The sequence below is a fragment of the Nycticebus coucang genome, chromosome 24, assembly GCF_027406575.1.
Source record: "Nycticebus coucang isolate mNycCou1 chromosome 24, mNycCou1.pri, whole genome shotgun sequence".
Taxonomy (NCBI): Eukaryota; Metazoa; Chordata; class Mammalia; order Primates; family Lorisidae; genus Nycticebus; species Nycticebus coucang.
The window spans coordinates 15,776,146-15,799,547 of record NC_069803.1 but is presented as its reverse complement, the minus strand read 5'-3'; positions in this window follow the sequence as shown (position 1 = coordinate 15,799,547).

Here is a 23,402-nt window from a genome sequence, read left to right as displayed (position 1 = left end):
AGAGAGTTGGTGTAAAGAGATTTTAATATGTGATTTGTCGGCAAGAAGTTGAGAAGTGCAGGTGGGAATAACACGTGTGAGGAAGTAATAATAGTAGGATTAGGAAAGTGGAGAAATCAAACCATGCTACAGTTCCAACAGAGGCCTCAGAAGACTGGGTGGGAAAATTTGGGTCTGGATGGCCCTTCATATTTACGACAAGGTTTTTGTACCTCTGTATCCACCAGTCATTGGATGTGGTCTGCTCCCTGGGAACAATCTTCATTATTTTATGTAGACAATTCTTTGCTTTCTTATGAAAGCCATTGAATGGCACAGAGGAGCCAAAGGGAAGTGGTAGAAATACTATGTTTGGATACCTCTTTCCTCTAGAGCTGAAAACAAATATTTACAGCTATCCCGAAGAGTTTAGCTGCTAATGCTGGTCATTTATTTTCAAACACTGAAGATTTCAGTTTAAGTGTTTGGTAGATATTTTTTTTTTCTTCTGAAAAAGTGGTTGCCTTGCATTATTAGCCTACCTCTGGCATAGTTATGACCAGCACGATCATAAAATATTCAAGACAAACAGTGTACCCAGAACACAGAGAGAAAGGAGAAAGCTGTAGGAACATAAGTAACAGAGGGTCTAAAAAATATAAAACAGTGGTTTAAATTTTCCAGCAGATGCATTTCAGCAAGAGCAGCCTCCTTACTTACCTCCTCACATAAGAAAATACCTGTTATTTTTCCCTTCAATTTCATTTGATAATTTTATTCAAGCTTTTCAAGTCTTAAATTCTTTAAAAGAGGCATTTCAAATTTTATTTAATCCAAAAATTTTAGTTGTTTTTAGTCAGACAACTACTAAAGGCTATGTGAGGTCCCTGAGAATATTCTTTTAGGGACCTAAATATGGATAGTGTCCCACCCCTAAGAGGTGGCCCCACACCCACCTCTCTCCTTCCTTAGCTCCCCTCTCCCTTTCCCCCAATTTCCCATTTCCACACTTTTCCATGATACTTTGCTAAGAAGAACATGTTTCAGCTCCATCCAGGTTAATACAAGAGATGTAAAGTTACAATCTTTACTATCCCAGCTAAACTCTCTGGGATAGCTGTTAATATTTGGTTTCAGATCTAGAGGGAAGAACTGGAAAACCTACCTGTTCATCCTCAAAAAGGAAAGGAACAAAAGTTTATTTTTCACAGTCACAGTGTCTTCCCAGCTTGCCATCTGATTCTGGCTGAGCTATGTAGTGTACGTGTGGTCAACTCTTTCAGGTAGTGATATTTTCAACCAGTGAGCCAGGGCACACTGGTGGGCCCTGAGAGGATCTCAGGCGTATTACAAAAATTTTTAACAATCATTAATTAAATTATTTTCAAAAGACATTCAAAGCATGGTAAATATGGTTTTCATCTTACTCCTTTTTTTTTTTTTGATCGACATAATTTCAGTGTGCCATAGAAGTTTGACAATGAGTTTGAGTGTGCTGTGAGATTTAAAAAAAAAAAAAAAGTTGAAAAATGCTGTTCTTTTTTATTTTTATTTTTTTTTATTAAATCATAGCTGTGTACATTAATGCGATTATGGGGCACCATACACTGGTTTTATAGACCATTTGACACATTTTCATCACACTGGTTAACATAGCCTTCCTGGCATTTTCTTAGTTATTGTGTTAAGACATTTACATTCTACATTTACTAAGTTTCACATGTACCCTTGTAAGATGCACCGCAGGTGTAATCCCACCAATCACCCTCCCTCCGCCCACCTCCCCCCTCCATCCCCTCCCTTTCCCCCTTCCCCCTATTCTTGGGTTATCACTAGGTTATAGCTTTCATGTGAAAGGTATAAATTAGTTTCATAGTAGGGCTGAGTACTATGGATACTTTTTCTTCCATTCTTGAGATACTTTACTAAGAAGAATAGGAATGCAAATTAATACATTCCTTTTGGAAAGATGTTTGGAGAACACTTAGAGATCTAAAAATAGATCTGCCATTCAATCCTATAATTCCTCTACTAGGCATATATCCAGAAGGCCAAACATCACATCATAACAAAGATATTTGTACCCGAATGTTTATTGCAGCCCAATTCACAATTGCTAAGTCGTGGAAAAAGCCCAAGTGCCCATCGATCCATGAATGGATTAATAAATTGTGGTATATGTACACCATGGAATATCATGAAGCCTTAAAGAAAGATGGAAACTTTACCTCTTTCATGTTTACATGGAAAAACGCTGTTCTAAAGTGTGACAATCTTCCTTTGTAAATTGATCTTTAAGCTGAGTGTATATGAGGGTCCCAAGCTTCTTTCTGACAGTGACCATGTTAGCCATTGCTCTTGAATAAACTAAATACCATTATGGAAACTTCCATGCTATTATGAAAGTGAGTTAATATGAATAACTTTTTTTTCCTCTGGATGAAATCAAGGTGGGTATTTACAAAATGCATTCACAATGGAGTGTGATTTGTTGTTTCTCTATGAGATAGCCTACGTTATGGGATTTGCAACCTGGGCTGGATTGACAATAGGAGAACCATGTTGGAAAACTGGAACCATACTCATTGTATTTCATTATTTCTATCATCTTGCCTTTGTTCTTGTGTGAAATCCTCTGATTTCTATGAATTTTGAAAAGAATATTCTCAGGGATCTCACATAGCCTTTTGAGAGTTTCAAAAAATGATTTGACATGAAAAGTTCCTTTCAGTCTCTGAGAAACGCTTTGAGCATGTGGGCCTGATCTTGCATAAGAAAAGGCAGTTTCTTCATTTTCTTACGATCAAGATATTTGTTCTAGAATGACGGTATTATCTCAAGCTTAACAAATGATGTGTGTCTCAGCATTTCTCAATGACAGTAGTTCCATGCCCAGGAGGATGTGCATTTTGAACTTCTTGTTGGCTGTGACTTTGCTTTTAAAGATAAGGCTATTTTGCCCCATAAGAGAGAAATTTGGGATTCAAAGAAAAAGTAGTTTTACATTAGATTCTTTTCTTTTAAATTTCAGATAAATATGGGGTACAAATAATTAGATTATATTATTTGCATTTCTTAGGTAAAGTTAAAATTGTAGTTTAGCCCTTCATCCAGGGGGTGTGTTGTAGAGCCTTAAACTGTGCACCTTAGGTCAGAGCTTACCAATTCCTCTTCCTCCTCCCCTTTGAATTCAATTGTGTACTTCTCTTATGTGGGCATGTAGCTATTTATCTGTTGGTTTCATATTAATATTGCATACACGGTATGCTTGCTTTTCCATTCTTATGATACTTTACTACGAACGTGTTTCAGCTCCATCAGGTTAATACAAGAGATGTAAAGTTACTATCTTTTCTTACAGTTGAATGGTATTCCGTGATATACATATACCACAGTTTGTTAACCCAAGCTTGAGTTGATGGGAATTTAGGTTGTTTCCACAACTTGGTGGTTGTAAATTGAGCTGCAGTAAACACTCTAGCACAAATGTCTTTATGATAAAATGTTTTTTTTTTTCTTTTGAATACATACCTAGTAATGGGATTTCAGGATCAAATTGAAGATTTACTTTTAGCTCTTTGAGGATTCTCCGTATGTCTTTCCATAGAGGCTGTATTAGTTTACAATCTCACCAGCAGTGTAAAAGTGTTCCCTTCTCTCTACATCCATGCAGCATCTGCAGCTTTGGGATTTTGTGATGTGGGCCATTCTCACTGTGCTTAGGTGATATCAAGTTTTGGTTTTGGTTTGCGTTTCTCTGGTGATTAGGAATGATCAACATTTTTTTGTGTTTGTTGACCATTTATCTGTCTTCTTCAGAGAAGGTCTCTTGCCCAGCAATAGATGGAATCATTTTCTCTTTTCTTGTTGATTAGTTTGAGTTCTCTGTAGATTCTAGTTATCAGCTCTTTATCAGATTTATAGCATGCAAATATCTTCTTAGGACACTTTTGCACTAGCAAGCAAGTAAAAAAAAAAAAAAGTTAAATAAAGGCATCTTGTTTAAAGGCTTTTTCTCCAAATCTCAAGTTGAAATCTGATCCCTATTGTTGGAGGTGGGGCCTGGTGGAAGGTTTATTCAGGCTTGGTGCCATGCTGTTGATAGAGCATTGTACTTCTTTTTTTTTTTTTTGTGATTTTTTTTTTTTTTTTTTTTTTTTTTTGGCCCGGGCTGGGTTTGAACCCACCACCTCTGGTATATGGGACCGGCGCCCTACTCCTTGAGCCACAGGTGCCGCCCGAGCATTGTACTTCTTTTCTGTCTTCCTTCCTCTTGCCAAGTGACTCCTGCTCCCTTTCACCTTCCACCACTGAGGGAAGCAGCCTGAGGCCCTCACCAGAAGCTGATGCTGGCACCAAGTTTCTTGTACAGCCTGCAGAACCATGAGCCAAGTAAACTTCTTTGTAAGTTACCCAGCCCAGGTATCTCTTTTACAGCAATAAAAAAAATGAACTAATTCAGCGAGAAAGTAATAAATTACATGTTGATCAGAATAAAACCCAAGGAAACACTTGTAAGGCATTAAAAGTGTGTGAGGCATTGAAAATCTTAGTAAATGAGGAAAGCATAGAGAATTGTTGATTTCTAAAAGTGGAATTGCTTGCTCCTATGTTGATATTTGAGTACTTTCAGTACACAAGAATATAAAACTAGGGCGGCGCCTGTGGCTCAAGGAGTAGGGCACCGGTCCCATGAGCTGGAGGTGGCGGGTTCAAACCCAGCCCCAGCCAAAACACACACACACACACACACACACACACAAAAAAAAAAAGAATATAAAGCTAGATTATTGTAACAACATTCACGGAATAGAGATGAAGTTTTGGAATTAACAGGAAGTCAGAGTTTAATTTGGGCATTTTGGCCTATCAGATCTTTGGACTGGTAGATAATTCTAAATAAGGAGTCAATAAGAGAATTTTTTTCAGTGATCTTCCTCACAGGAAGGGTCCCAGCACTAGCCTTTAGTGAAAACCTCATCCACTTTTATTTCATGCTGTATTCTTTACCTACCCCCGTGATTTCCCTTGTAACCTTTTTGTGATCTCAAAGTACTTGGCTTGTAAAGCCATGAGTTTAGTTTTATTACTTTCTTTTTCTTATCATGGCAATCCATGCAACTTGGAGTCACCTACAAAATTAACTTCGGTTAATAGGTTTTCTGGCCAACTGATACAGATGGATTTTAATTGTTCTTAAGTTGTGAATGGTTTCTAAACTGCTGCTTAAAAAATAATTTCAGCAGCATTATCAATGCTAAAATATTTTAATTCTAAATTTGCTTTATTCTTGTCTTGTAGTAATCTGTCTTTTGTTTTTATCTTATCATTAATAATTTTAGTTGAACCAGCCCTTCTATACAATCTCTTAAGAAGCTTTGACCTAAGTGATTCTGCAATAAGGTAGATGGAAAATAAACCTCCCTTTGGAGATTTTGAGATCTCCCCTGTGAGATTATAACAAACTATAGTGGTCTCTAGTTCTTCATAAAATATAGCATTTTAAAAGGTTTATAGATATCTTCTTTCTCCAGGTGTCCAAGGAGCCTAAAAGAAGCATACTCTGACCCAGACCAGGGGGTGCTCTTACTGGGAGAGTGTCTAGCGTACCGGTGATTGCTTTTGACTTAAACTGTATATGACCCTAGAAATCATGGCTGGGTGGTTGAGTGGAAAAAGTTCAGTAATGTAATTTCTTCACTTAGAGCTGAGCGAGCCAATTCAAGCATAATGCATATAGCAAAAGCAATGGGGCTTAACAAGGAGCATTATTACTGTAAGGTAGATTGTTTTCGATAACAAAATTAATGAAACAACCACTTCACCCTTCTGTCTCCTGGTTAATGTAATGTAGTCACTCTGAGATGTAAATCAGTAGAAGTAGAGATTATTGGGAGAAAAAATATTTCCATTTTGGTATTTTCATTTAAGGATTCTGACTTCGTAATTTTTTTTCCCCTGGGAGTCTTTGAGAATCTTCGTTTACTATTTGTGTATACATAGCAGAAGCTCACACTCAGAAACAAAAGCAAACCCTTCTGGAAATGCTATTTAGCTTATAGACTCTGTCATGGTTCTGACTTTCTGTATTTTGTCTGATACTGTATACTGTTTAGCCACTTATCTTTTAGTTGCCAACTCATTTTCGAGGAACTTAAAAATGCTGTGACAATAACGTATATAAAATAAGCAAGGGTTCGCATTGATGAGGTAGGTAGTAGTTAGGAGATTTTCTTCATATCCCAATTCCTATTCACTTACACAAAAAGAATAGCATCACAAATGTCACCCTTTTACATTGAAATAACTTTGACATAGAAACATTTATTTCCATTGAACAGAATGCCCAGAGTTCTTAAGTAAAATAAATCCACACTGCATGTTTTTAAGTAGTCAATCATCTTTTAAAGGAATTAGAATAATAAAGAAAAAAACGTATGACTTATTCTATATTAAACTGTGTCCCCCCTAAAAGGATACGCTGAAGCCTTAACTGCAAAGGAAATCGGGTAATTGCAAATATAATGAGTTAAGATGTTATTATACTTTGAATATGTTTTCTGCATACACAGAAAATATATTTGTTTTGGGGGGACTCCTCTAATTACATAAGTATTATGCTGTTCTGTTCATCTGATTAATCTGTGTTTTTGTCTTTTTTTTATTTTTTAATTGAAACAATTACACATACACATGTAACGTGTAATGATAGAGCAGGGTAATTTTCACATCCATCCTCTTAAACATTTGGATGTTTCAGATGCTTCTTTCTCCAGGTCTGGGTGATTTCCTCGTGTATATGCCTGATTAGTACTCACCTAAATTCCCTAAGGAGATATCTGGAGATCTCTGGAGTTTTCTCTAGGTAGCTGTCCTTCTCCAGTATTTTGACCTGTCAACAATACCTTGGTCTCCTTGGACTTTCAATTCTAGCTCCTCAACTCAGGGACTCTTCCAGGCTTTCCCTGGGACTCCCCCGATTGTTCTGTGGCCTGAACAATTAATTTACATTAATACTTATTAATACAGTAAGCTGGGAAAATCAATGCACTACCTCCTTTGTTTCTATATCTCAGAAATCACTGTCATCCATTGCCTGAAGTTCAATGTCTTTAAAGCCATTGTTTTATATATTTTTCTGTTAATTTGGGGGGTTTGTTTGTTTTCTTTTGTTTTGGGTTCATGATATGTAGAGTAATGGCCACCCAAAGATGTTCACATCCTAGTTCCCCAAAATCTGTGTATAGTCGATCCTTCAACAAAACAGGCTTGAGCTGTGGGAATCCATTTATACATGGGTTTTCTCCCTCCGTTGCCACCCCTGAGATAGCAAATCTAACTCCTCATCCTCATCCTCCTCCTCAGCCTGCCCCAACACAAAATGGCAAGAATGAAGACTTTATGTTGATCAACTTACACTTTATGAATAGTAATTATATTTCCCTCCTTATGATTTTCTTAATAACATTTTTTCTCTAGCTTACTTTAAGAATATAGTATGTAACATATGTAACATACAAACTATGCATTTTATAGAATACATTATTGGTAAGGCTTCCAGTCAACAGCAAACTATTCGTACTTAAGTTTTGGGGGAGTCCAAAGTTTTAAGTTAATTTTCAACTGCATGGGGGTCTGTACCTCTAACCCCTGCATTATTCAAGGGTCAACTTAGTACCTTTTCTTTTTTTACCCATTGCAACATGCATGGTTGAAACCCCTATAATAAAAGACAAATTAACAAGAGAAAAGCCTGGACAATTTAACTGAAGTTTTACATGACATAGAAGCCTTCAGAAATGAAGACAGAAAGTCACAGAGAAAACTGTATTTTTAACAGACAGTTGTGCAAAAGTGTAATCAGAAGGCTATAATCCAGTATAAGGCTATAATCCAGTAATGATAAACTGTGAGGAACATAGCAAGACCTGTTGGTTTGGATTCTCTTTGGCCTCCAAGTGTAGGGCATGACCCCTTTGGAATGAAGTTCTTAAAACCAACTTTCTGGCAAGGTAGGTCAGAGAATTATTTCATGATCATGTTTCAGTGGGAAAAATGGTCAGAAAAGGAGAAAAAGAAGGTCAGACAGTAATCTTGCTTCTGTGGTTCTCTCAATTTCCATCAGCTGAAACTCCATACTCAGTACGTCAAGGTGCTATATTTCGGAGTGTCATGTTCTGAACCCCAACAAAAGTGAAGAAAAGTGCAATCACAGGAGGTAAGTCCTTAAGTAGATATAACACACAGCAGCAGCACTAAGAGTTCATAGATTTTAATTTTTTTGTTTGTTTTACTTGGTGCATGTAAAACCTTTAAATTAGAAAAAATTTAAATTAAAAATATTAAAGTTGAAGTTCAAGTAGCAAACTTCCTGTTTTGGTTAGGATACAAAGACTCAAACAGAGAGGGATGAGATGAGAGAACAGGACGGCTTATTGAAGACAATGTTAGCAGGTATGGGTATCTGGAGTTGACATGATTAATAAGGAGCTACTGCAGATTATAGTTACCTTAATAGCATTGCTTTGAGGGATTCTCTCAGGATATGGCCTTCCAATTAAAAATTTTGCAAACTCAGGTTTATGAAAACACCTGAGGCAAAGTTTTTGCAAACACAGTCAATTTAGGACTAAGTCTTGATGCTTTCCCTCGTTAGTATAAACGTATCTGCTTTCAAATACAGAAAAATCAGGATTACTGGCTAATAGTTTTAGCTCTATTGGGATCTGTGTGGTTAAATTCGGATAATCAGTCTACCAGTACATTTAGATTACCAACTTATCAATAAGTGATTAATTAAGAAGGTGTCACTCTCAATTAGCTTTTGAATGCAGCCCAATGTGGTGGCAGAAACATTGCTCATGTCATCAGAAATCCAGATGTACTTCTGGCCTCATGTAATTCACTAAGTGTACGAAAAGAAATTTGGATGCACACAGGAACTACAGGTGGATTTCTTCCAGATGATGAAGTACAACAGTTATTTTATACTTTTAAAAGTCAATGACACACATTTTAATGTTTTCTCTAAATAAACAGCCTATTTAAAATTCTTTCTTTCAGGTCTATTGATATAATCTTTTATACAATGAATCTTAAAGGTTTGCAGGAGGCAGATTAGTAGCTACACATGTGACCTGGTTTTTAATTTGTTTGAAAACATTAAAATCTATACTTGCATGATAAACTATGATGCTTCTAAAAAAACAATACAGGTATATGTTACACAATTTGACTAATAGATTTATCAAGGGTTTCCAAAATGACTACTTGTGAGAAGTAAGTATTTCATCTGTTGTACCCAGATCCCTTTAGGCATTACAAGTGACCCATGAATTCCTGTGAGCATGCACACACACACACACACATATAATATATACTGCACATATATATATAAAGTGATAAATTGTACATCTCGCACCTTTACATACTATTGTTATTTTTATAATTGTTTATGATAATACAGAAAGTGCCAGAAAAAGAAGGCACATTTTAAAAAAGGAAAAAACTTTATTAAAATTATGATGGTCAAGTCACATAGACTTCTGCAATTTCAAGAGATACAAGATACGATATACAAGATAACAAATGTCATTGATATATATCAAGTCTTATCATTTATTATGTCTTTTTATTTTTTTAAATGTGTAGACATTTTTTAGCACCCTCTGTATAAATTTAATCAGAAGATATTTATTTTGAAACAATAGTAACTGCACAGTTGATTTTGCTTAATCAATTATCAAGAATAAACATCTTTTGAGAGTGCAGTTACCATCAAGGGAAAGGTCAACATTAAAAAAAAATATATATTTTAGACTAATTGCAACAAAATAACCAGATTACAATCTCAAATAAGCGGGCATCATTATGTTACTGAGTCCTGGAATTATTTTCTCCCACAGGTAAGTGACCATTTTTAGTACACTGTTTACCCTCATCCATGACCAAATGGGCACCAGTTCCAGATGTCTCTCAAATCCATGTCACTAAGTCTATTTTTACTGGCTCCACCCCAAAGGAGACCTTCTGTCTGTCTCATTTAAGGATTCTACTTGCTTTGTTTTGCTCTCATATAACACATTCACAGTTAATTTTGCTTGATAGCCCCTAATATTCTGAGATGAATCGAGCACAGTGATTCTCTGCAGTCAGAAAAAATCTAATGCAAAGGTATTTAATATTTGGTATCATTACCTTTTGTCTTGTAAGGTAATGTGTATATATTATGTCTTAGCTTATACTGATTTATACATTGAGCTTACATTTATTTATTATTTTTTTGTTTTTTGGCCGGGGCTGGGTTTGAACCCGCCACCTCCAGCATATGGGACGAGCGCCCTACTCCTTGAGCCACAGGCGCCGCCCTATATTTATTTTTTGAATAGTTAATACATTTCAAAAGTGATCTGGGTAGTAGGAATACAAAATGAATAAGGTAGTTCCAGTTCTCATAGACAAACATACAACTTTACCTTACTTGATAAACTTGTAAAAACTACTCAGTGCACTGGATAATTTAAAGCATAAAGAAGAGGCATGTTAAAGAATGAGAAAATGTTAGTTATTGCAGAAAAGGAAGGGAGAAACGTTCCAGGTAGACAGAAAGAGGTAGGGAGTGCATGGAGACAAAAGAACAAATGACAAGTATTTTGGCACAGTGGAAATGATGCAAAGGTGATAGGAACGCCAAAAAGAAATTGTTTTTTTTTTTTGGACCAGAACACAGGCATCCTTGAAGACCACTATGAAAATAGGACATTATACTGATAGATGGGGAAATCATTTAGTAATTTAAAGTGGATGACTGACATAGATCTGCTTCTGTTTTGCCTTTTCAAGATTATTCTGCTTGTATCTTAGAATGAGGATTTAAAGCAGGAGACAGAAGCTCATGAGGAAACTACTATGTTATACATGTGACCAAAAATAGAGTCCCAGTAAGAAGAGGATGCTATTTACAAAACTAGGCACTCAACCAAACACAGAAGCATCTGGGGGTGTGAATTTGAAATGCCTACAATCTACATGAATGAGAAATAAAACACACGGGTCTATAACTCAGAACCAGATATACACCGGGACAGGCCTCACATAGTGACACCAAACTGGGTGACAAATAGATGTGATAAGAATTTCTGTGTCTGGCCAAGTCTCCATTTCAAGGGGTCGACATTCCCCTGACTTCTCAATGTTTCCATTTCTTTGGCAGCACAAATTTCTCTGTCTTAAATCATTAGGCAAATTAGTCTCTAGGGCTAGTTTCTCCATTGCACCACTATTCTTTCAGTTTTGGCAACCGTGGAAGCATTCTCCTGATAAATAAGAATTTTGATAAGGTTTTAAACACACCCTGACTTTCAAATGAAGAAGCCAGTTCATGCTGGATGACTTGTTTAGACAGGATTAAAAAATAAATCAGAGTTGAGGGCACTGGATTTTGAAAGTTTGAAATGCCTGATGCCCTTGATAAAAGACTGAGCTAGAATCCCTTTGGGGATGCTTTCAGAAAGTGATAACCATTTGATGTAGCCAGAGGATGATTTAATGCATAGGTAATATATTTACCTCCAGTGAAACTATCCTATTTCTTTGATATAACTCTTCCATCTCCCAATATCCCATTATTAGAAAAACCTTAGAAAAGATGGAAAACTCTTCTCTGAAGGATTTCATATTACAAGATAATCTGATAAGTACTGACTTGACAATTTTAGCATATGTAGACCACTTATCCATATCACATATTTTTAGCTCATACATGCCTCTAAGTTTCTCAACTATTGGATCATAAGAACGTTTCTCACATATACAGGAGGGTGCCAATTTGACTTTTTGAAAGTCAAATTAATCATTCGTGTATGAATCAAATCAATCAAAAGCAATCAAAATCAATCAAGAAGTGTATGAATTTCAGGTAAAATGGATGTGTGTGGAATATCTAGGTACACTTGAGCAGTAATGTTACCTTCAATTCAACTTTGAAAAGTAACATAGATAACATCTCTTACAATGGGTATACATTTTTGGCACCCTCTATATTACATTCAGACCACATCAAACACAGCTTCCTCTGATGAGTGTTCAAATCCTTTAAAAATGTGACCCCACTCCAAGGCAGATTCGCAATTAAGGTGATGAAGCTTAAAATTCAAGTAGATCCCTTTTAAGGCCCTGGACAGGGGCCTAGAATTCTGTTCTCATGACATATGTAAAATTGGTAGAATCAAGATTTTCTCTTTTTTGCAATCATTAGGATCACCACCCTTCCTCTTTTTCATACTAACAGTCACGTCAGGTGACGTTGAAATGGACACAGGGATTTTGAGAACCCAGCTAAAGGAAAGTGAGCTGCCAGGGTGTTCCTTTTGTGCTTAGTAGGGTATATTTGTGCAGTATACAGTCAATATTATGCATAGTTAAGTAATTGCCACTTCCTAGTACAGAATGGCTTCCAGAATACTTTTACCACCCATTGTACTAATTCATGTGGTACCATGACAAGACTTATGGGCCAGGTGGCATATACAGATATCCCAAGGTGCCCGCAACCAAAATATGAATGCAATGGTGAAAAAACAAGGTGAGAAAGATACCAAAGGATGTTTGGTGAAGAATTTTACAGTCCTCACAAATACAAAACCGTAAGCAGAGCATTCATTTATAAATGATCAGTAATGAAAAATCAAACTTTTATGCTAGAGAAAGACAAAACGCTCTACTCTTTCTCGACAAAATAATTCTTCAAAATCATTATTAAATGAAGAGGCATTTCAGGAGAATGCAGTTAAAACAAGTAGAGAAAAAATGTATTTTAGAAGTATGTCTGTACTAAGTCATAAAAGTACTATCTCATTTTTCTCAATTTTCATTAACTTTTCAGATTTGAAATGTGTTGTGATTATTTTTTGCTGTGGGTTGAATGTCTGTGTTCCCCCCAAATTCATATATTGAAATCCTAATTTCCAAGAGGATGGTGTTAGAAGAGGTGGCCGTTTGGAAGGATAAGATCATGGAGGGTGGAGCCCTCATGAATGAAATTAGCAAGCTCCTTTAGCACCCTTACAAAAAAGGCTCTAGACAGTTGCCTTGAACCTTTTACCACATGAGGACATAGGTAGAAGGTGCCATCTACGAGAAAGTGGGTCCACACCAGACAACACATCTGTCAGAGCCTTCATCTTGGACTTCCCAGCCTCCAGAATTGTAAGAAATAAATTTTTGTTCTTTATAAAATGCACAGTTTATGATATTTTCTTATGGCTGCTTCAACAGATGAAGACACTTTTTTTTTAAATTCAAGTAACCCTATTCTCTCATAATAGATAACTTATAATCATGCTGTCAGTTCAGACTCCTCCAATTCAGATATCTTACTTTACTCATAATTTCAAAGATATAAATAGTTATGAGTCAGAGATGGAGCAGGTGAAACCCAAGACATTTCATGAAGTTCCCCAGGGACTCTGACTTCTTACATCTGGGCCCAAGTTAACACAGTTCATCTCTATGCTAAGTGTACAGTCTCATAACAGAAAGATGATTTTGATCAGGACCCATCTTCATTTTATTTAAATAGCTGATCTGATACCTTCTGGGAAATCCATTGATTACAGTTTTATTTACTAGTAGGATTCTATAAAGTTAGCCCCTTTATATATTTGGTGAACACACTTTGAACCTTCCCCCTTAACGTAACTTTTTTATTCTGTTTTGTGTTATGTTTTGTCAGAACCCAATCTGTATTTATTCTTTCATCCTTGTTTAGTTAGGTTTAATTAGATTAAACCCTCAATTGTTTCTTCTGGGTTAGTCCAGGTCATTCGTGTCATGTCATGAATCCCCAACATTCTAAAAACTATACTAAAATAGTTTACCTGAAACCAGCTGGCAAGCTCACTGTTTCCAGGCCAGCTCCTCTGGAATGTGAATAGTAATCTCATCTGGTCCTACAACACTGCACTTCCCAGAGGTGTCTGGAAGTCTTCTAGCCCCTCTGAGAGGGGAGGAAGAACAGAAGCCACTAAAATTTATTTAAAAGAGGAAAACGAGCCATCGGGGGTCTCAGTGAATAAAAAGGGAGAGTGACTCCTGAGATGCTTGTGAATACACCACTTCTACTTTATGACTGAGTTTTGCTGGCTTCTCTATCCCCTGTTTAAATTGCTTTGACATCACCCAACACGTGGTTGATATTTCTCACCAGAGCCTTCTCTTGGGTGAATTGTTTTCACCACTGCCTAGTAACAAGCTAACAATGACTTTCTAATGGTTTCTAATGAACAGCTGCTTCCGACAACTTACAAATTCAAAACCCAAGATGCTTTGGCCTTATCTGAGCTCTCCCAAAGGCTTTGGTGCTCATCTGTTCAGGTACACATCCCAAGGGCCAAGTGGAACAGCCTGCACCACAAGCTTCTGTAAACCTCTCCATGTTTTTGCTCATGGCCCTCTACACATTCAATTTTTATACAGTTCCCTTGTGAAGAAGGGCCATCAGGATTCCTAAAAAGGAAGAGAATTCTTACTAACACATGAGTAGCCCTGCTAGCCTCCAACTGTGTTTTTTTGGCAGAGTCTGTGAGAACTTATTTCTCTGTAATGGGGTTGTCCTCGTTTGTCTAGCCAACATAATTCCTGGGAGTTTCACAAGGTGAACCAGATCTTCAATTTTAACAGGTAACATCCATCAGCATCTGTTTGTCCTCCAGAGCTTCTTCCTTGAGGCATCGGTAATAATCATGCTTAGTACAGTGCCCGAACTTGTTCTAACAGTTATCAAGTTCAAGTCCCCCACTCATTAGATTGTGGCTATATGCCTGAGAATTCCAATTTCTCCATTTCAAAACATGTCCATTCTACAAGATTGCAAAGTGTACCTTGTTGGACTCCAAATCTCATATTGAAAAGAATGTGAAGGTAACATCATACCAATATCCCTTGGCGTAAAAATGTTTCCCGACTGGTAGCCAGTTCAGCTGAAGCAATCAAAGGAATTATCTTGTATATTTTTCAGTTGTCTCCTATTAACCTCTAAACACTGCCTTCCCTGAGTAGTGGCCACGCTGGATGATTAAAAGATAAATAGAGCATTAGTAAATGTAGAATATAATCGTCTTAACACAATAACTAAGAAAATGCCAGGAAGGCTATGTTAACCAGTGTGATGAAAATGTGTCAAACTGTTTATGAAACTAGTGTATGGTGCCCCATGATCACATAAATGTACACAGCTATGATTTAATATTCATAAAAAAAGATAAATAGAGCATAGAGCCATCAAAACTCCTGCCTCAAACATTTCTCAATGAGAGCAACAATCTCTTGTTTCACTCCTATAATTATTTATTGCTTCATATTTATTACTAAAAAAGTCTTGGTTCTACAGATTCCCATTTATCATAACCAATTAAAACTGCATGAAAGGTAGATTTATAACAGATACCCTCCTTCTGAAGGGTAACATGCGCCATTTGTACAAAGCACCCATCCCAAGCTTGCACCCATAAAAAGGGGAGAGGATCAGCCCAACCCAGCCACATTTTCCAAATCATAACTTTGCCCTTTCCTTGACTCCCTGGAGCAGTACCTTTGCAAGTTTATCTCCATGTCATGCAGAGCAAACTTCCTTTCTTGACTACTTCACACTGGCACCCATATCCAACATGCCTAAGAAAGTTTTGTTTACACACACCAGGCCACTTAACCTAATCACTGCATGAAATCTAAGATTCCTTGCCAGAGATTATCTTGACCTCTCAATCAACATTTTCTTCAGAGATGATGCCTTCCTATTGAATTGAGGGAATAAATTTCTCCTGAGAACATAGAGCAAATGTATCACAGACCTTTAGGAGGTAAAAGAGGGTCTGGGGAAGCCTGCACTAGCATCTTCACTCATTGCAACTAGTTAGTTGTCAGACTACCCAGATGCCTTTGTTCATAAAAGCTTGCAGCCACTTGGGCATCAGTCATCAGTGCAAATAATCACTTCCATTCAGCAAAATACAGCACTATTGGAATGGCCCTCGATTGCTATTTTTACAATGCTTGTCAATAGTTCTTCCCCAGTCTTTTCTGACATTTTGCCTATGAGTCCTAATGTTTGAACAGAAAGAACTCTTTGAGATTCCATAGTTTCCTACAGCTGGTCTCTAGCTACATACATTTTTTTTTAAGAATCAATAATCACAATTGAATTGCTTTGCTAGTGAGAGTAGTATCTTACCTGCTTGACAAAGAGGCATGAGAAGCTATTTCAGAACTGCAAAATCTGATTGTAGTGATTTTATTTTTTGCAACTGGAACCTCTTTTTCTCTTAGAATTCTAGCTTTCATCAGGGATTCTGACGACGGCCAGGGAATAGAACTTTTATTTAAGTTGACTTTTTCCCTGCCACTCCCTGTTTATCCACTTAGCTGTTTCCCCCAGATCTAGACTGATTTCCTACATATTCAATGGGGATAAGACATTCCGGTAATAGATCTCATGTTTTCACTATTCCATATGAAGACTGGTAGGGGGCAACTTGGCATAAAGTCCTCATCATACTTCCTCTATACTCTCTTTTTCTGGACAAAATAATAATAAAAATATGAGCTATTTTCATTTGTGGATCTGAAATACAACCCTAGTCAATGCATCAATCTGAACAAACAAGAAGGATTATATTGTCAACTCAGACTCACAGGAATCAGAGAATTTACACAGTATCAAATGCGAAAGCCCAAGGAATTGCACTTCAAAACTGATACCCTGATATGCTGATCATTCTAAATTAAGGCTCGTGTAGGCCAGATGATGGAAGAAGTTCTACGTTGATATTCCCTTATCTATCTTAAGAGTAGATCTGCCAAAGAAAATACAATTTCCTTCCATCCCCTCCCTGAAAACTCATTATCAAGTTAATTTCTGTCTCCTGTGTCCATTCATTGTCCCTAATAATCATTTATGACCCCTCAAAAGAATTGTCTACAGTCCTCATTTTCCCTTTTGCTGGCAAAGAAGGGTATATCTGCATCTGTATTATACTGGATTGTTGGTTAATTTATTCCCCTCTGATTCCTCCATGCTTAATAAATTGTGTGCTTCCCTTCCTCCCCTGGGTATGTTAATAAAATTGTATGATTTTCTCTGTATTAACCTGTCCATTGCTAATTCATTTCAACTGCCCTAGACTTGAACCTTCAGAGGAAAACTTTGACTTTCCCTAAACATTCAGATGGGAACATGGTTAGGGTAACATTTTCCCTGGAGTCATGCCCCATAAAGGTGTAGCTGCCATAATTTTTTTTTTTTTTATCTTAAGTGATTCTAAGAACTAGGTTTATCCATGGGAAAAACACCCCAAAGGTAGTTACTCTCTTGCTTACAAATGTCCCCACTTTGCCAAATAATCATTCATTAGTAAGTTTACAATAAAATTCATTAAAGTCACTTGCTTTCTCTCCTGGGAGGACTCCCCTGCCCTAAAGAGGGATATAGTGGATAACAGCTCTCTTGCTGACTATTTATTTACCTGTGCCTAAATCTTTATTTATCATCCTGTACTTTTTTCCCCCCCAAAAGGCAAGCTCACATTATATTTTTCAAGTCCTCTCAAATCTAAACCAGTCTCTGGCTCTGCTACATGTAATGAGTGAGAGAAGAGTGAAGACACATTCCCATCATTTTCTCTTCTGTAATGTAGTTTTTCAACTGCACATTGTCTAATCTCCTTACCAGTCCATTTCTCCTATGTACATTTTATCCTGTGCTCTTACGTATCTGTTTAACTCTACCTGTAATCATCTGCTTCCTCTTCTGGGCAAATCCTTAATCAATTTCAAATTTCAGCTATCCTTACATTACCTATAATTTTTTTCCCCTTAATTTCGCTACCTCTTGCAAATGTATCCTTTCTTTGGAATTTCATTGCTTATGTAAGTGTCTTTGAAATATCACAAGTAATGGCTCCATCCATTGAGTGCCTACTATTTGCCATGAACTTCTCTAGACAACTTACAGGATTAATAATAACCACATCAACCCAACAAAATAGTTATCATTAATCTGTCAGAGACACCTGCCCAGGCAGATAGTAGAGTCTAAAATAAGATCTCAGTTCGTGTTTGATTCCCTTCCAAGTACAGGATCCTTTCACCATATCATGATGTGTTAACTACAATCTGCTTCATGGTTTTCTTTAAATGCTTAATTTACATATGCTTTCCCTCTCCTATTAAATGATAAGCACTTTCCTGGGAAGTATCATGCATTGTTGATCTTAATATCCTGCTTCACACTGAATATCATCCATCCACATTACAGCAATGTAGTAATATCTGTAGAACATATACATGAATGAATGAACTAAGTAAGAAAAGTAAACACCATATTTTCTGCTTATTTTGCAATCTCTGGGATAGGAATACAGCATAAATGTATCTATCGATTCTCACTGGCAGAGTATGTATTCAGGCTGATGTATTTGTTAGGGTGAAATACTATTTCAGTCAAGACCTAAAAATCCAAAGACCTAAAGAATATATATCATTTCTTTAATTTCTCATATAAAGCACTTAACTAGTAGGCTGCCTTTGATTAATTAAGACATCCATGGACCAAAGACGTGGATTGTCATCCTCAGCATAAACCTTTTAGGGTTACTGTAAGCGTTACCATTTCCAGCTGGCATCGAAGAAAAATAAAACACCCGGGGAAATATATTTCCTTTCAAATAAGTCATATGGGAGTAGCATACATAAATTTCTTTCCCACTCTATGGGCAAAAATACAGTTGCATACCACAGAAGTGAAGTGGGAAATGCAGCCCCTGGCTCTGTAGGTGGTGATGTGCCAGGCCAAAACTCAATTACGGACGGTCCCTCACTTACTACTGCTCAACGTACAATGTTCCAACTTTAACAAAGGTGCAAAAGTGACACAAGTGCAGTAGAAAGTATAGTTCAAGTGCCCATACAACCATTCTGCATTTCACTTTTCAGTACATTTGCATTCAATACATTACATGACATCTTCAACACTTGATTATAAAGTAGGCTTTACGTTAAACGATTGTGCCCAGCTGTAGACAGAATGTAAGTGTTTTGAGCACATTTAAGGCAGCCTAGGCTAAGATGTGATGTTTGGTAGGTGTACTAGATGCATTTTAGATTTATGATATTTTTAACTTATGATGTGTTTATTGGTATGTGACCTCATTGTAAGTTGAGGAACATCTGTATTAAGTGTAGACTATGGCAGGCAAGGTCATGCTGTGATATGTCAACCCACACTCCTTAGTGGCTTAAAAGAACAATTTTTTTTTTCTTATTTATTCTCCATCATGGGTCCGTTGGGAGCTCTGTTCAGTATTTTCTCTTTGCCTTTACTCTGAGATCTTAACTACCATGACCTGGATCTATACAAAAAGCTGTCAACAGAAGGGGAAAGTCATGCAACTCATCACAGTCCTACATTGACATTTACATGGCTGGCTCAGTAGTGATACATGTCACTTCCATTAAAATGTCATTGTCATACATGCAAAAAGTGTCATCCGAAACTAGTTATGCAGAGAGGTCTCTACTGCCTTCATTGGGGCCCAGGAAGCACAAACCTAATTTGTAGCCATAAGGCAGAGAAATGCCAAGAGTCGGTGAACAGCAATAATGTTTATCTTACTCTAGAAAAAATGAAGAATGAATCCGGTTTACAAAATGCAATCCTCAACACCAACCAATTAGCTTGAAGACTTTTCACTGTGGAACAAAGCTCTCTTGTACTCAATGATATGGTTTGGATGGAATTGGCTTCTTGTTCAAATTCAGTGGTAGGCATTTACTGACCTAAATGAATCAGTATAATCTTCTTCACTTGTTCATAGTCATTGACTCAACTAGGAACATAATGTAACTTAATCTAGTCAGCATAAAATCCAGAATTTTAATTTTAAAGTTGAGGGAAAGGCACACTCGCTGGCAAATGTTAGTATCCAAAAGAGGGACTGCCTACATGCCCTGAGTATCACTTTTTGACAATATTTATGGCTATATTTAATCGACCTTGAAGTTTTATTACTAAATAGAATTTGTGCTCAATCTTCTGTTCCTGACTTAACAAAGGCTTAAATGATTAACTTGGCCTATAAGGTTTCAAAAATCTTGTATTGGTATAATGAAGGAAAACAAGGGTTTATAAGTCAAAATGGAGAAATGTTACTTTAAAAAAGTATCACCAGAATTTCTCCTAATAACTGTGTGAGCCAATCCCCTACTTTTGATATCCAGTAGGAGAAGTAAATGGCCCTGACAATGACCAAGAAAATCTCTTAGAGTTCTTGATAACATCTGAGAAATGAAGGAGGAGGGGGAGGGGGGAGGAGAAGAAGAAAGAGAACACAGTAAAAAAAAAAAAAGGGAGTGTTAGAATTGCAGAAAGCTGTGAGCTGTGCAATTAACCATCAGGGATATATATTTCCCCCTGCCAAAGAAAACCAAAAGCAAACAGAAACAACTCCAGTAAACTCTACTAACCTGAGGAGTGCTTGGTATATGAGATTTATGTTTATAAATGACTTCCAAGTTGGGGTTTTGTAGAAGCAAAGCTCCACGTGGAGAAGCCGGAGTGCAGGAGAAGGCCAGGAGGACACAGCAGCCCTTCAACCCTAAAACTTAATGAAAATTTGGCAAAAGGCTTTGGACATGAAGACACAATGAAATTTGGAAGGGAAGAAGATGATGTGCTCTGAGAAATTAAACCGAAATCTCAAGAAAACATTTAGATTACTTTGAAATTTAAAGTAAGATGAGTAAAGTGATTTTACTTTCTCCATGTTGTTGTATCTCTGAATCAATGTAAGGCATCGAAACCTTTTTGCTTTTCTCACCCAGGAGAATTATAATTGGTAGTGATTGTTAATAAATGAACACATCTCCGGTGTACACACACAGATAAAGGAAAGTGGTCCACAAGGTATGTTTTAAATGAACCAGGAGTCAGAAGTCTTTTTTTTAACTTTCTTGTACAATATTTATTAGAGAATATCATATGAAATCATACATAATCAAAACATACAAAAATCCTACATAATAATATGTAAATGGATAATAATATGTATTCTACATATCATGCAAAATCGATACCTTTTCAGTTTTCTCTTTTTTAAATTATTCTTTCTGAAGACAGGGTCAATCTTGACCTGTCTCTTATTCTTATTACAAACATAAACGCAGAAAGGACTCTCAATGCTGGCCATACCACGCAGCATACCTGAGCATTTTTCTGCAGCAAATGACTTAAATTGCATCATCACATGCCCATAAACTCTTCTTTTGAAGTCTTTTCCATAACTTCTGCTGGAACTTCACTCGATTCACCACACAAGACCTTCTGGGAGATCTTGTTTCGTACTTTAAATTTCTCAGGCCACTTGATGCCTGGAAATCTGCCACCCTGAATTCCTGTGCAAATGTTTTCACAACTTCTGGGATCATTGGCCCAGAGACACAGGGAGAAACTACCCTCATTTGTTTGAGCCAGCTTTATGTGGTTTGATTGACTTCACTGAGGGAAGTTTTCCTCCTTCTCCTAAGTGGGTCACCATTGTCTTTACCATATTTCTCCTAGTACTCAAGTTTACGTTTTTTGCATGTTGCTAACTGTGGTCTCACTAATGCCAAAATGTTCTACTGTCTTTCTTTGGCTGCTGCTTTCTAGAAAATGAAGAAAAGCAACATTTTCCTTCAATGTCAGCTCTGCGTTCTTTCCTTTGGCCCATCACGTCTCAATTATATTAAGCTTACTGCCTGTCGTCTCCACTCCCTGGCTGAACACAGACACAGCAGGAATGAATGGTCTTGGATATGTAGATGAAAGCAACTCACTAAGGGAGTGTGAGACAGAAGTCTAGTGTCCCAATGCCACAGTGAACCAATAAGTCCTGGACATCATCTTCCTAGACAGTCTGGAAGAAGAAAATTAGAATAATTAAATTAAATTTAGTTGACATCTTTATTGTAATTCAAGTAATAGACTTCAGAAACTTTCAGATGTGTTGGTAAATTATCGTTGTCTTTTCATTTCTGCCCAGGCTTTCATTTAGATAGAGGTAGAGAATGTAACTAGAAAATATTTCAAGAGAGCTGGTGTGTTAAGTAAGTAAAGTTTGTCATTGGACAATCATGGAATTGAATGTTCCTCTGACACTCCTTCCCCATATGACTTGGACTAATTATCTTAATACTCCTACCCCAGCCACACTTATCTCACCTGTAAAATGAAAACAGTAAGAACAGCCATAGGGCTAATATATAGCAAGAGCTCAGTAAATCATACGTTTGCAGAAAGGTCATTCACACTTAGAATACTAGAATACTGTCTGGAGTATTGGTTTTTCTTGTTATATGCAAGTTTTTTCTTCAGGTAAATTGTTACTTTTATCTCTTTCTTCTCCGCCTTTTAAATCATCTATAGCTTTCAAGTTGATTGTTAACCATACAATGAAAAATTGCAAGAGGGACTTTACCTAACAAATGCAATCAGGGTAACCTGGCTTATTGTACCCTCAATGAATCCCCAACAATAAAAAAAATCATTTCTTGATTAATGTTTGTTATTAAGCATTAGGAAATGAAAAATTGCAGCCAATAGCTATGATTTAATATTAGCGATAACTAAACGATCAGGTAGAATAAATCAGAAATATTCGTGATAAGCTATTTTTTTAAAGCACTCAATTTAGACAGTCTATTGTACATAACCTCTGGGGATAACAGTGTTCTTCCAAAGTTGTTATTCATGCTGATGAGATGTGCAGAAGCTAAATTGCAACCTCCAGAAACCTATGTCATTCAGCCTGATACACGATGTCAAGTCTCAGTTGGCAGTCAGTGGGGAAAAGCAGTAAATTACTATCTGACTGACACCTTTAAGCGAAGTTTAAATGAACTATTCATCTCTCAAGCTCAATATGCCGTAGGCACGTTACTAAATGAAATCTAAAAAATATTCTCTAATCTGACAATTGTCTTAGTAGTTAATACCCCAGATAATAGACATTATCTCACATATTTCAATAAACCAAAGAATAAGCCAGACACGAATTACTCGAATTGAGTACTTTCTTCTTCACTTCCTAACGATTTTATGAAAGCAACTTCAATATCTGTAAGTTCTGGCTTCAAGATTTGAATTTCTATCGATTATTTTTGCATAAATATTGAGAATTATAATAGTACTGAGCAAGGGAGATTAATGAGCGTAAGCAGAAACCAAATACAGGTGGTTTCTCCATTTGCTCTCCCCGTGAATGAAAATGAGAATGTTACACAATACAGAATCTGTTTGGTAATTAAAATATTCCATCTAGTGAGATAACCAATACATTCTGACTTTATTTAAACATGTAGACAGTTCATAAAGCCAAAAAGGAGGGTGTGCT